The sequence below is a fragment of the Ambystoma mexicanum genome, chromosome 2p (assembly GCF_040938575.1).
Source record: "Ambystoma mexicanum isolate Mex_15411 chromosome 2p, UKY_AmexF1_1, whole genome shotgun sequence".
In the NCBI taxonomy this organism is placed as follows: domain Eukaryota; kingdom Metazoa; phylum Chordata; class Amphibia; order Caudata; family Ambystomatidae; genus Ambystoma; species Ambystoma mexicanum.
Genome location: NC_090923.1, coordinates 1,397,946,734 through 1,397,960,202, shown reverse-complemented (window position 1 = coordinate 1,397,960,202; position 13,469 = coordinate 1,397,946,734). Strand labels below are relative to the sequence as shown.

The following is a 13,469-nucleotide window of genomic DNA, read 5'->3' as shown; positions in this document are numbered from 1 at the left end:
GCCACCTGTCTGTCTTCAGGGCAGCCAGAGACACAGAAACTGCTCTACTGAACAACCGTAAAGACTTGCTCTCAAATCTCGATTTACAACTCTCCTCTGCCTTCGACAGTCATACCACCCTGACAAATTAACTCTGACATACTTGGCAACAGAGGCCTGGCACTGGACTGGTTGACCACATTCCTCTCTGACCGACCTTCCCGGGTTTGGGCCCTTTTCTCTCACTTATCACTCTCCACTTGTGGCATCCCTCAAGGCGCTATCCTCTCGCCGTGGCTCTTCAACATCTACCTTGCCCCTCTGGCCCATCTGATCTCCTCTTTCTCTCCTCACTACCAGTGTTATGCAGAAATGCAGCTCTCCTTTAAGCTTCCCTCCACTGCCTCCTTGTGATCCTTTCTCATCCCGGACTGTCTGACTGCTATTCAGGCATGGTGTGCTGCCATTGATCTCTCTTAATTCCAGTAAGACGTGAGATCCTTCTCATTGAGACACCTGCTCCCTCATGCCTCTTACCCTCTGTCCCCCTCTATGGGTCCCCATACTGCACCCTCCTTTGAGGCCAAAAAAACTTTGATGTCATCTTTGACTCCTTTCTCTCCTCAGATCGCGGACCTTGCCAAGAAGACACCCTATCAGCTGCACCTCCTCAGAGGCATTTTCCTTTTACTCACCTTTTCGCAGTAACTCCATTTCAATGGATTGCTTTTCTCCCACAGATTCCTCATCATGATAGATGACCATCATCCAACTCTGATCTGAAACTTTTCAACAGAGGGTGTAGTGGACCTCGACTCGGCCGTCAATCTGTCTTGTCTGGCTCTCGATTGTCGGGTCCAGACGTGACGTAAATTGAGGCTTGTGGCATCTGCTTAGATCACATGCTGTGCTTAGGCCGACATCTAGTGGAAGCTGCAGAGTATTAGTTTGTTTTTTGAAACTCGAAGGGGCATCGAATTAAGGCATGCCAGTAATACTATCCCTAGTGTGACGCCCACTGTACCCATTTTCCTCACGCTTGTAGGACCCTCAGATTGTTTTTTCCCGCCATACTGTCGGACGCATATTCCGGAGTTCGCTTGGCTATAGCCATGATCAAAAATGCATTATCAAACTTCCCCGTTCTTTTCCACACTATGCTGAAGTTAGATGTCGGTGAAGATTGAGGAAACCAGCCGTCGAGACTCCACAACACTTTGGGCCTCGGAAGGCCTCTGGCCTCGGCCCGGGCCTTGGAAGGCCTCTGCCCTGTGCAAGTAGCGAGAGTGGGGGGGGTGGTCATACAACTTTACCCACTTTTTTTGCTACATTTACCTGCCTGCTGCCAATTAGTAACATATGGAGAGTAATCCGGGCAGAATTTGAAAGGAGTGTAACAGGAAGTTTCCCTGGGTAGACGAACACAATACGTGTAACCTGGGTCTCCCGCAAGACCATCCTGAGGCTACCTGTCGAGCTTGTAAGCTCTTCAAGCCCAAAACACTCAAGGACCGCTCAAAGCGCTGGGCCCACTATGCCAGGCAGCCAGAGGCCATGGACGTTTAGGGATCGTTCAGCAATGGCAGCAACGCCACTGTATCGGACGGCGAGGGCAGAGGGGTGACTTCAGACACCCACGCGCAAGCCCCCGACCTTGGAGGACTGGCCGGCGGTCCAGTTATGGGACAACGCCCAGCGACAAGAGCGCAACACACCCCACTTCCACCAAGCACATTAGCCCCGGCCGTGACACAACACGCGTGCCGAGCGGTCGGCAACAAAAGGCACCGAGAGTGGTCCACCAAATCTGTGTCCTCTGGGCGTACCCCTTCACGATCGCCTCACGACAAAGTACAACCGTTTGCGATTGAAAAAGGTGCCACACTACCAATAGTCCTAGAGGGCCGGTCGTCAGACGATTCTGACCTCTTTCCCCAAGTAGCACGTGCAACGTCTACTCCCGAGATTTGCTGTCCCTCTTCCAAAACCTCCGAATCTCGTACCATCTCCAAAATTCGACACGAGGCGTCAAATCCCTTGGGGGGGTGGGGGGGCCCTAAGAGTTCGGGAAAAAAAAGGGGGATAAACAACATAAAAAACCCTCAGTCCAAAAAGAAAAGGCCCATAAATCTGTAGTAGTATCCAAGGTCCCTGACCCTGTCACCAAGAAGAAAATTATTCCTCCCACTGCTCATGATATGGGCATGGAGGAAGAAGAGGAAGTATTCATTCCTAGCTCAAAGGAATGGAATTCCACTGACATTGATAGGGTAATGAGAAGGATGTCATTTATGGCAGACTTCTATGAAAAAGACCTAATTATTCCCATACCTATGCCAACACACCAGCTACCTCTGCCCCTTCGGGGTCCAAGGCCTCTCAAACCCCTACTAAAAGGCTTTGGCGCAGGGATTGGTTTCAGACCCTTTGCTAATTGAACCTTACCATCCAGAGTCATATCGAGAGGAGACAAACACATATGCTGGAAGACCAGATGGGTTTCTTATTATGGGGATGACGAGGACCAGGAAGAGGGGGATGATGAGGCGGAAGCCTACAATCTTGACTCCCCAATTCCTAAGGCCCCCCCCGGTGCATAACTCACCAATTTGATAATCAGCCACTCCTCAATGAGGTACTGGCTAAAGCAGCAGCACATTTTCAGAGACACATACAGGGTGTCCAAGAAGATAGGGATTTCGCGGAAGAAATCCTAGGGGACAAGAGAGGCATTACCCGGGCTATCCCGATATTAAAATCAATACAGCGTAGAATTGATCCCTTGCTGGTAACCCCAAATCTTACTCGTGCAGTGAATCCACGAGTGGAAAAACTATTCCGGGCTGCACCCTCCGATCCCATGTACATAAGGGGTCAATTAAAACCTGACTCCTTTGTAGTAACAACCACCAGGAGGCAGGTGCACCACTAGCTTCTTCAGAAGCACCTCCCGATAAGGAGAGTCAAGATATATGATCTGGGTAGGAAAGTTATCAGGCACATATTGCTAACAGTACCACTCTTTTAGCAAGCTATAACTGCCATCAGTGGGAACAAGCAACTGCTCTAGTAGCCTCTGCACCTGAACCACTAAAAGGCCCAACTTGCAACAGACGGAAGGTCCGTATCTGGATGCATCCTTAAAACTTATTTTGATGCAGCAGATAATGCTGGAAGATTGATAGCTGAAGGCACAGTAATAAAACGCCACGCTTGGCTAAGGCAGTCGGGGTTCAAACCCGAGACCCAAGCCACGCTTCTAGACATGCCGGTAGAGCTGAAAGTTCTATCCGGCAGGGCAGTGGAAGAGGCACTAAAGACAGCTAAAGAGGAGTATGAGACCCTAAATTCTCTCGGTCAACTCACAAATAAACCCTCAGGTCAGAGGGGAAATAATAATTTTCGTTGCTTTCGCGGCCAAAGCTCCCATAGGGGTTCCAACTACTACCAAAATCAAGGAACCTCAAGGGGGAACAATCAGTTCCAGACATCACAGGGATTCACCAGAGGCCAGCATAGGGGCCGCACTAGGGGGTAGAGGCAGCCCCGCCAGAGGTGGTACGCCACCTGGTAAACAGTGACTTTCCGCTTCGGGTCCCCTCCCATGCATCCCCAGTAGGGGGGCACATTTCCACCTTCACCCACGCATGGGAGGGTATCACTTCGGACAGATGGGTGCTGTCCACAGTGTCCGCAGGATACTGTATAGAACTATTAGCGCGCTCCCACGACCATCCTCCAAGACAAAGTGCACTTGGCGGAGCGCCAGAAAATCCTTCTCAAGGAGATCGCCACTCTACTTGCAAAGGACGCTATAGAACTCGTCCCGGGTAAACGGGGGTTGCTTGCGCCCTGCAAACAAGTATGTCAAGCCACACAAATTCTGCATGACTACACTCCAAGAGGTAATCCACCCTACTGAAAAAGGGGATTACATGGCAACATTGGATAAGAAAGATGCCTATTGTCATATTTCAATGTTCCCAGCGCACAGAAGAATCTTGCGTTTCAAAATAAACAACCAGCACTACCAGTTCAAGGTGCTGCCCTTCCGTATAGCCTCGGCTCCAAGGGTATTCACCCAGGTACTGTCGGTGGTGGCGGCACACCTTCGCAGGGAGGCAATCCCAGTGTACTTTTACCTGGACTGGCTCATCACAGGGGAAACCCCCTTAATTTGCAGACTAAATATTCAAATAACAATCAACCTCCTCTTCCAATTGGGCTTCTCTATCAATGAGAAAAAATGAAGCCTGGTGCCAAGCACCTCAAAACAGTTCCTAGGAGGTGTCCTAAACACCCAAGAGGGGTTGGCCTTTCCATCGGAGGAAAGAATTCGGAACCTGTTGCTGCAAATTCCTCTATCAGTCTGGTCGCCAAATAAGGGTGCGCAAAGCGATACATTTGCGCATGCGACCCATGCGACGCCTACCTAGCAGGGTGGGGAGCCCACTACCTGCACAATACAGCTCAGGGTCACTGGTCTCACACAGTGGCTCAGAACCACATCAGTCTGCTAGAACTTCTGGCAGTCTTCAGAGCGCTTCGGGCATTCGAACCCCTCCTATCTAACCAATCGGTGCAGATCCTAACAGACAGCACAACTTCAATTTTTTACCTAAACAAACAAGGGGGCACTCGATCTCCCAATCGGTCCAGGCTTTCCCAGAAAATTTGAAAATGGGCACTCAAACAGAACATTTACTTGTCATCCCAACATGTTCCAGGAGTACTCAACTTGCTAGCAGATGCTCTGAGCAGAGATCCCCTCCCAGAGGAACACGAGTTGCGACTACACAAAGAAGTCGTAGGAGACCCCTTCTCTCACTGGGGTTTCCCCACTATAGACCTATTCGTCACAAGTGAAAACAGACCATGCCCAGACTTTGCATCCAGGTTCCCCCAGCCAGGCTCCAAGGGGAACACCCTATGGATGAATTGGTCAGGGATGTTTGCCTACGCTTTTCCACCAACCCCTCTAATTGATTGATATTTTATTTCTATCGCGCTCGTACACAAGTGTTAATAAAGGCAATAAACAGTGGTAATGCAGCCAGCAATTTGCAAGTGCTAGGTTTAAGGCAGTAGACAAGGTAGGTCTGATAAGTGCAGGAAGAAAAAGGGGGGGGCTGTATGGGTACAGATACAGACCCCAGTGCAAGGAGTGGCCCGGAGGCAGTGCGGGAGGGTGGCAGGATGAGCAGGTACCTGTGCCCAAAGGACAGAGGGTGGCCAGGTGCACGGTGCCAAGAGAACAGATCAGCAGGGGAGAGGGGGAGCGAAGGCAGAAGAAAAGAGGAAGGTCTTGAGGTGCTTCTGGAACTGGAGATGGTTCTCCTCAAGTTTGAGTGGCAGGGAGGCTGTTCCAGAGGGAGGCCCCAGCCGAAGACCGAGATCTACCACCAGCTTGTTTCTTAGAAAAACGACTGACCCTGAGTGGGTTGGAGGTAGAGTGGTGAAGAGCTTGAGAGAGGTATTTTGGACCCAGGCCCCGGAAAGCATTGTGGACAATGCAGAGGGTTTTGAATTTAATCCTGGTAGCCAATGGAGAGATTTCAGCGATACTATCCCAGGGCTTCAGGCCAAGGACAAGTCATGCAGTCCTATTCTGGATTAGTTGCAGAGGGCGGAGAGTAGAGGAAGTTAGATTTAGAAAGAGGCTTCTGGGGGAAGGAGAGGAAAGGCAGAGTACCTCTGAGGAGGTGCAGTCGGAAATTTGACTTTTTAGAGATCTCAGATGTGGGCGGAGAAGGAAAGGGTGGAGTCAAAGATGACCCTGAGGTTCTTAGCCTAGCTGGTGGGGGTAGGAGGAGGGCCAAGGAAGGCCGGCCAGAGAGTGAGGGGAAAGGATGGTGAAGGTGTGCCGATGAGGAGGATCTCCGTCTTACTGGCATTCAAAGATCATTGGTGGCACACCAATCTTGAATGGCAGTTAGGCAATCGGAGATGAGAGAGGGAGAGGAGGTGGCAGAGGGCAGCCTGAAAATGAGTTGTCATCAGCGTAGCACTGGAAATTTGAGCAGAAAATGGCAATGCAGTGGGCGAGAGTTTCCAGGTATTGGTTGAAAAGCCAGGGCGAGAGTTTAGACCCCCTGGGAACACCACAAGTAGAGGAAGATAGATGAAAGGAAGGACCCAAGTTGGACCTGGGAGGGTCGATCTGAGAGGAAAGAGGTCAGCCAGGCCAGAGCCTGATCAGCCTGATCAGTGATGCCCAGGTTTTCACAGAGACGGTTGAGCAGGATGGTATGATTGACCGTGTCGAAGGCAGAAGAGAGATTGAGGAGGATGAGGACAGAGGGAATGTGGAGGTGGTGAACAAGATCCACAGGGAACCGATGACACTCATCCTGGTTGCTCCTATGTGGGCGATACAACCATGATATCCACAACTACGCAAACTGGCAGTGTGCTACCCCATCAAGCTCCCGTGCCAGTACAACCTACTCTCCCAGCACGAGGTTCTAACAGTGCATCCTCAGCCCAACTCGAACTTGGCAGCATGGCTCCTGAAGTCAGAGTTCGGACATCCCAATTTACCCCAGAGATGTATGGATATCTTTAAAGAGTCAAGAAAACCTAACACGAGGCACTGTTACTATGACAAATGGAAACGATTTGTAATTTGGTGCCAGAATAAGCAAATCAAACCAGTCAATTGTACTCCTTCTAATGTTGTCACCTATATGCTCCACCTACTGGATGCAGGGTTAGTGTTTAACTCAAAGTGCACCTGGCAGCTATATCCGCCTACACCACTTCGCATAACAAGGTGTCATGGTAGAAAGTGCCAGTTGTCAAAGCATTTATGGAATGGGTAAAGAGACTCCACCCTCCAATTTCTAACCCACCACCAGGTTGGGATCTTAATGTGGTACTTGCTAAGCTCATGGGACCTCCCTTTGAACCCATGCACAAATGTAGTCTCAAACTGCCTTCTTAGTAGCCATCACCTCCATAAGAATGGTCAGTGAAATTCAAGCTCCGTCAGCGCAGGATCCTTTCTTTACTATTCATAAGGATAAACTAGATTTACGCACTCACCCTAGGTTCTCACCGAAGTTAATTTCCAAATTCCATGTTAACCAGTCTATTGAGCTACCGGCCTTCTTCCAAGAACCCAAAAGTTCTGCTGACGTGAAACTCCACACACTAGATGTGAGGAGGGCGATCCTCTACTATGTAGACAAGACCAGACCAATAAGAAAAACAGATCAGCTGTTAGTCTCCATAGCTCCAGGCAGAGAGGGAGATTGCGTCTCTACGAATGCCATCTCAAAATGGATAATCAGATGTATCCAACTGTGCTATTCCCTTTCAGATAAAACTCTGCCTTTTATGCCAAGGGACCACTCTACAAGCGATACTGGAGCCACTCTGGCTTTCATTGCAAATATACCCCTTGACAGCATTTGCAAAGTAAGCTACATGGAGCTCTATTCACACCTCTACTCGGCACTACTGCATTGACACTCATTCCAAGACCGATACTCAAGTGGGACAAGCGGTTCTAAGACATTTGTTCGCTCATGACCCTTCTCACATCCCACCTCCTTCTTCTAACACTGCTCGCTTATCTATGCACAGCATGTGATCTAAGTAGATTCCACAAGCCTCAGAAGAGATACATTACTCACCGTAACCGTATTTCTGATGCTTGTATCTGCTTAGATTCACATGCGCCCGCCCTTCCTCCCCTCTGAGAAAAGTCGCACGGATGCTTGTAGTCTCATCTATCTATCTGCTTGGATACTCTGTACTTGCGCTTCTCCTCATGTTACCTCATGTCAGAAAAAATACAATCTGAGTGTCCTCCATGCGTGAGGGATCATGGGTACACTGGATGATCCCTCACCCGTCGAGGTCCCTCAGATTGTCTTTTTTCCGCCATTCTAGACGGACACATGTAGCAGAGTTCCTCTTTCGGCATAAAGCCATTTACTTATTTCAATTACCGATAGTTTATGCTTTCTATCCTTCACTCAACCGACCATCAAAATATCACGCCGGTGAAGACAAAGAGACTGCCTGTCGAAAGACCACCACAACGGACCGCTCGGCCTTGGAAAGCCGGGCATCAGCCCAGACAGTAGGAGAGGGGGGAGGTCATTTTAGGATGTATATGCCCCTTTTCTTACACTACTTTCACCAAGCTGCTATAGTTTGTAGTTATAGACAAGACCCCCTTTAAATTCTGCCCCAAGTGCAATAGAACATTTCCGTGGGTTGATGAGCATTAGTCTGTAACTTGTGTCTCCCAAGAGACCACGTCGAGGGTTTTTGTCGAGCGTGTAGGCTCTTCAAGCCCAAGACTTTAAAGGACCCACAACGCTAGGCAACTCGAAGCCATGGGGGGGGGTCAACGGTGTCTTCAAATAGCTGTTTGTTTACTTCTGACGTCATACGCTTCACGTAGCACGTCACGACACCACCTACGTCACTTCCGTGACGTACGTTGATATACTTACCTAGTGCTTGTGCTCTGTTAGTCTGGAAAGGGATTGTCCCGGGTATTGGTAGGGATGCTCTATTTAACGAGTGAGTATTCATTCTGAACAATACGTGTATTTACTATTGTTTTCTTCTACCTTAGCCTTAACATAGCTGCATGAGAACCGATCATTTGGTCTGATATTGATCTCTAATAATCCTTTTAGGCTGTATATTGAAACCAGCCATTATGGCCCACATCTGAATCCACAATTTCCTTCACTTACACTTTCTATGTGTGATGCTGTTAACCCATACATTGCTGGCAATCCGGTATGTAGAAATGGTATTCTCTCATAGCATTTTTGCATTTCACTCTGACTCCTAGCTTATACTTTCTTTTCTGCATTCTCAACATTTAAATAGGACCATCAAGCGTTTATTTCCAAACCATCATTGGGTAAGAGCAACCAAGTGTTTTTATAATATCAGTTCTTTGACACCCTACAACTTTTCTACAACGCACAATATCACCACACCGGCTTCTAGTGAGTAAGAAGACAACAACTCGGAGTCGAAATTATGAGTGTGTTGATTCACTGCATGCGGCATGCTGCAGCCTCTTACTTTTATTTCCAATGTCTAGATACCATTCTTTTACATCTGGTGACTCTAGCCAGGATCACATGTGGGTCAACTCTGGTGCATTTGTTTGAATTGTGGTCCATTCATTTAATCCAGACACAGTAATTAATACCCATCAGGTCACCTAGCACTTTCTTTCAGCAATGACACATTAATCCCCTATGTGATAGGAATGATGATGTATCATGTATGATCAGCTAATTGTACTTTTACATGATTTTGTTTTTGAAACTTCAACCAACACAATCAATTGTCCCCCATCCTCAACCTGAAATGTGGTATGCTATCTTTTTTTATCATTTGTAATATATTTACTTTTGAACATTATTCTTATCGTGCATATGAATGTGATGTTGGAATTCTTTATTGGACTCATACCTATGGTGTTCTATGGTTGTATGCAATATGATGGGATTTATGAATTGATTCATTATTTTCATGTATACCACCATGTTATATTTTTTGCTGTAATCACTCAGCCTTGAAAACAACCAGCGTGTCGAAACACGTGTCTGCTGTTCACAACTGAATTAAAATCATCAAACTAAATTGTTATACTTGTAATAATCGCAATTACTCAATAGGTGCAGAGTGCATCACCATCCCATACCCCTTTAATGTATCCTATGGACTCACCTATTGATCAGAACCCACCTATTGACGACCAACCCCTTCTTAATGAGGTGCTAGCCAGGGCGGCAGAGCACTTTCAAATAGAGACCCAGGAGGTACAAGAGGATAAGGATTTTATAGAACCGATCCTTGGGGACAAGAAGACGGTGGCGCAGTTTTTTCCTCTACTCGAGTCAAAACGGCGCAAGATACAGCCATCATTAGAGACCCCTAACCTCACACGGGCTGTAAATCCCTGTATAGAGAAGCTATTTAATTCTGCACCTTCAGACCCACTGTATATTAGAGGGCAGCTGAAGCCCGACTCGTTGGTCGTAACTACAACTAGAAGGAGAGCGGGCACCCCCTTGCTTCCTCTGAGGCTCTGCCCGACAAGGAAAGCAAGAAGCTTAATACGATGGACAGAAAGGTTGCCTCCTCCGCGGCTTACCAGACTAGAATTGCAAACCATGCAACCCTTTTGGCCAGTACAACTGACACAAATGGGAGGAAGTGTTGGCATTAATGTCGTCTGCCCCGGAACCACTGAAATCCCAGCTAGCATATGTGGCCGCAGAAGGGAGCGCCAGTGTCCAGCTGTTTACTTAAGACCAACCTTGACGCTGCAGACCACGCCTGAAGGATTATTGCACAGGGTACTGTTATTAAATGTCACGCGTGGCTACAGCAATCCGGTTTTAAACCAGAAACGCAGGCCACTTTAATTAACATGCCTATGGAACCCAATGTGCTCTTTGGCAAGGCCGTCAAGGACGCCCTTAAGACAGCTAAAGATAAGTATGACGCACTTAAATCTTTGGGTCAACTAACCAACAAGCCACCGGCCAGAGGGGTAATGGCAATTTTCGCCATTTTCACAGCCATGGTTCACAACGGGGGTCCAATTACAATCCGAACCAAGGGACTCCCTCTGGAAATAATCAAGGTCAGTCCTCCCAGAACTATCCTAGAGTACCGCGTAGAGCCAGAGCTCGTGGCAGGGGAAATTCCTCTCGAGGTGGTACCCCTCCACAAAAACAATGACTATCCGATTCAGTTGCCCTCCCATGCCTCTCCAGTAGGACGTCGCATTTCCAGCTTCACACACGCATGGGAGGGAATCACCTCAGACAGATGGGTGCTGTCCACAGCACTATCAACCTTCTCTTTCAATTGGGCTTCTCACTAAACGAGAAAAAGTCCAGCCTAGTGCCAATGTCATGGCCACAGGCCCCAGAACACACAAGCCACACCATCTAGTGATGGGGCAATCGGTCACTAGACTCACTTATGTCCCTTTGGGACCCATAAAAAACAGGGGCCCTGGCTGCACTCATTCCTGGTGCATTTACGCCAGGCTCATATAGAGATGTGAGCAGGAACACTTTATTTCAGTGCAGGAGTGCTTTTACTTTATTTCAGTGCAGGAGTGCTTTTATTTTACAAGAACTTTCCAGGAGCTGAAAGCCTTTATTCCAGAGAACATCCTCATATGCTTCCTCATATGCTGACTCATTGGGTGTGGCTCCCTAGGCCTGGTCTTCATGTGCTGACTCATCAGGTGTGGCAGGGTGTGTCAGGCAGGCTGAACCTGGTAGGCGTGGCTTCAGAAGCTCGGCTATATAAGCTGCTCCATCCTTAAGGCTGGTGCTTCGTGTTACTGTGCACTCGCGTGCAACGTGACGCTCACTGCTGCTCGGACCACTTTACTTACCTCTGAAACCAGGCGTTCTCCTGCATACTCACCTCCAGGAAACCGGTGCTTCCTCTGCAGACTCATCTCCTGACATCCAGTGATCTTGATCCCGACGCCGCAGCACCACACTCGGCATCCACGAACTCGGACCCTGTAAAGAATAAAGACAAGGTTAGAACATCCGTCCTTGGTCCGTGCCGCATTTGAACCCTGCACGCCCCCTAGTTCGCAACTTACCAGCTACTGTACCGCTGCATCTTAATTCCTCATTCCCTCCGGCTGCCGCCTCGAGCTCTGCAGCGTCTGCCGGGCAGGCAACATCACCTGCAAGGGAAGAAAGCAAAAGAGCAAACCTTAAAAGTGGAACGTACAGCAAAACAAGAAAACAAACTTTACAATACAACAAAAACAGACGAGGAAAGACAAATGCAAACAGGAACACTTACCTGAAGTATAGTGGCTTAGTTGCAGCAGGACTGGACTACCACGTGCAAGGGACCAGTGAAGGAACTCTGTCCAGATCATACAAGCGCCCCTGCCAGAAGCAGCAGGACGGAGTGATCGCCAAAACTAATCAACAGGTGAGCTTTCCAGGGACAGCGCATCCCACGGGTACCTCGGTTTGGGAGAAGGGGATCAGGCGCACAAGCTGGCATTCTCACGCCCCCTATTCTCCACGCAGGAGCAGTCCCAAGCAGCATCACCTATTACCACCAATCACAATATAAGTGCAGAGGACAAAGTCGTACCCGAGTGACCTCACCCCTGGGAGGTCTGCAACCGTGCCCCAATGCCTCCGCAGAGACCAGGTGAGCGTAACGGCCAAGCACAACCAAACAGTTCCTAGGAGCTGTCCTAAGCGCACACAGGATGGGTTTGTCTTTCCGTCAGAGGAAAGAGTAAAAAATATGTTGTTGCAAATACCACATTATTAGGCCGGCCGCCAGATAAGGGTGTGCAAAGCGATGCGCCTACTAGGCATGATGGCATCTTGCATTTATCTGGTTCCACACGCATACCTGCGCATGCGACCCATGCAGGAGTGATTGGCGAAACAGTGGTCTCAGGTAAGTGGTCAGTGGGACGATCTAGTGGTCGTTTTGCCAACACTGGTACAAATTCTTCACTGGTGTACGAGAGAAAATCTACTGAAGGGAAACCCTTCTATGATCCAGAGATACAGGCGATTATCACAACGGACGCCTCGCTTGCTGGGTGGGGGGGCCCACTACCTTCACCTCACAGCTCAGGGTCTCTGGTCTCGCGTGGCAGCTCAGAACCACATCAATCTGCTAGTACTTGTGGCAGTTTTGAAGGCCCTTCAGGCGTTCGATTCCCACTTTAAGAACCAATCTGTGCAGGTCCTAACAGCACTACAGCAATGTTTTACACAAACAAGGGGTGGGGGCACACATTCTCCAAATCTGTCCAAACTTGCCCAGCAATTTTGGAAATGGGCACTCAAACGGAAGATATTCCTGTCGTCACAGCACGTTCCAGGGGAACTCGACTCTCTCGCAGACTCCTTGAGCAGAGATCCCCTACAGAAGAACATGAGTGGCAACTTCACGCAGAGGTCGTAGAACACCTCTTCTCTCTATTGGATTGCCCCCCCAATAGACTTGTTCGCTACAAGCAATGCCCAGACTTTGCATCCAGGTTTCCCCAGCCAGGCTCAAAGGGGAACCTATGGATTAACTGGTCATGGAAACTTACTTACGCTTTTCCCCCCCAACACCTCTCATGAGGAAGGTGGTGAACAAGATCCACAAGGAACATATGACGCTCATTCTAGTTGCTCCTATCTGGGCAAGAGGACCCTGGTATCCACATCTGCGCAAACTGGCGATGTGCGATCCCATCAATCTCCCGTGCCCGTACAACCTGCTCTCCCAGCACGGGGGCCTAACAGTGCACCCTCTACCTCACTCAATGAACTTGGCAGCATGACTCCTGAGGTCATAGTTTGGTCATCTTAACCTGCCTCAAAGATGAATGGACATCTTAAAAGAATCAAGAAAACCTAACACTAGACACTGTTATTTTGACAAGTGGAGAAGATTCTTAATTTGGTGCCAGTCTCAACAAATTAACCCCATTGAATGTA

General features: G+C 48.7%; 1 protein-coding gene across 2 annotated transcripts in view; it reads left to right on the top strand.

The window, feature by feature from the left end:
* The window catches only part of SMARCC1 (SWI/SNF related BAF chromatin remodeling complex subunit C1), a 1,286,593-nt gene that overhangs the window by 1,110,874 nt on the left and 162,250 nt on the right, over positions 1 to 13,469 (top strand). The window lies entirely within an intron of this gene.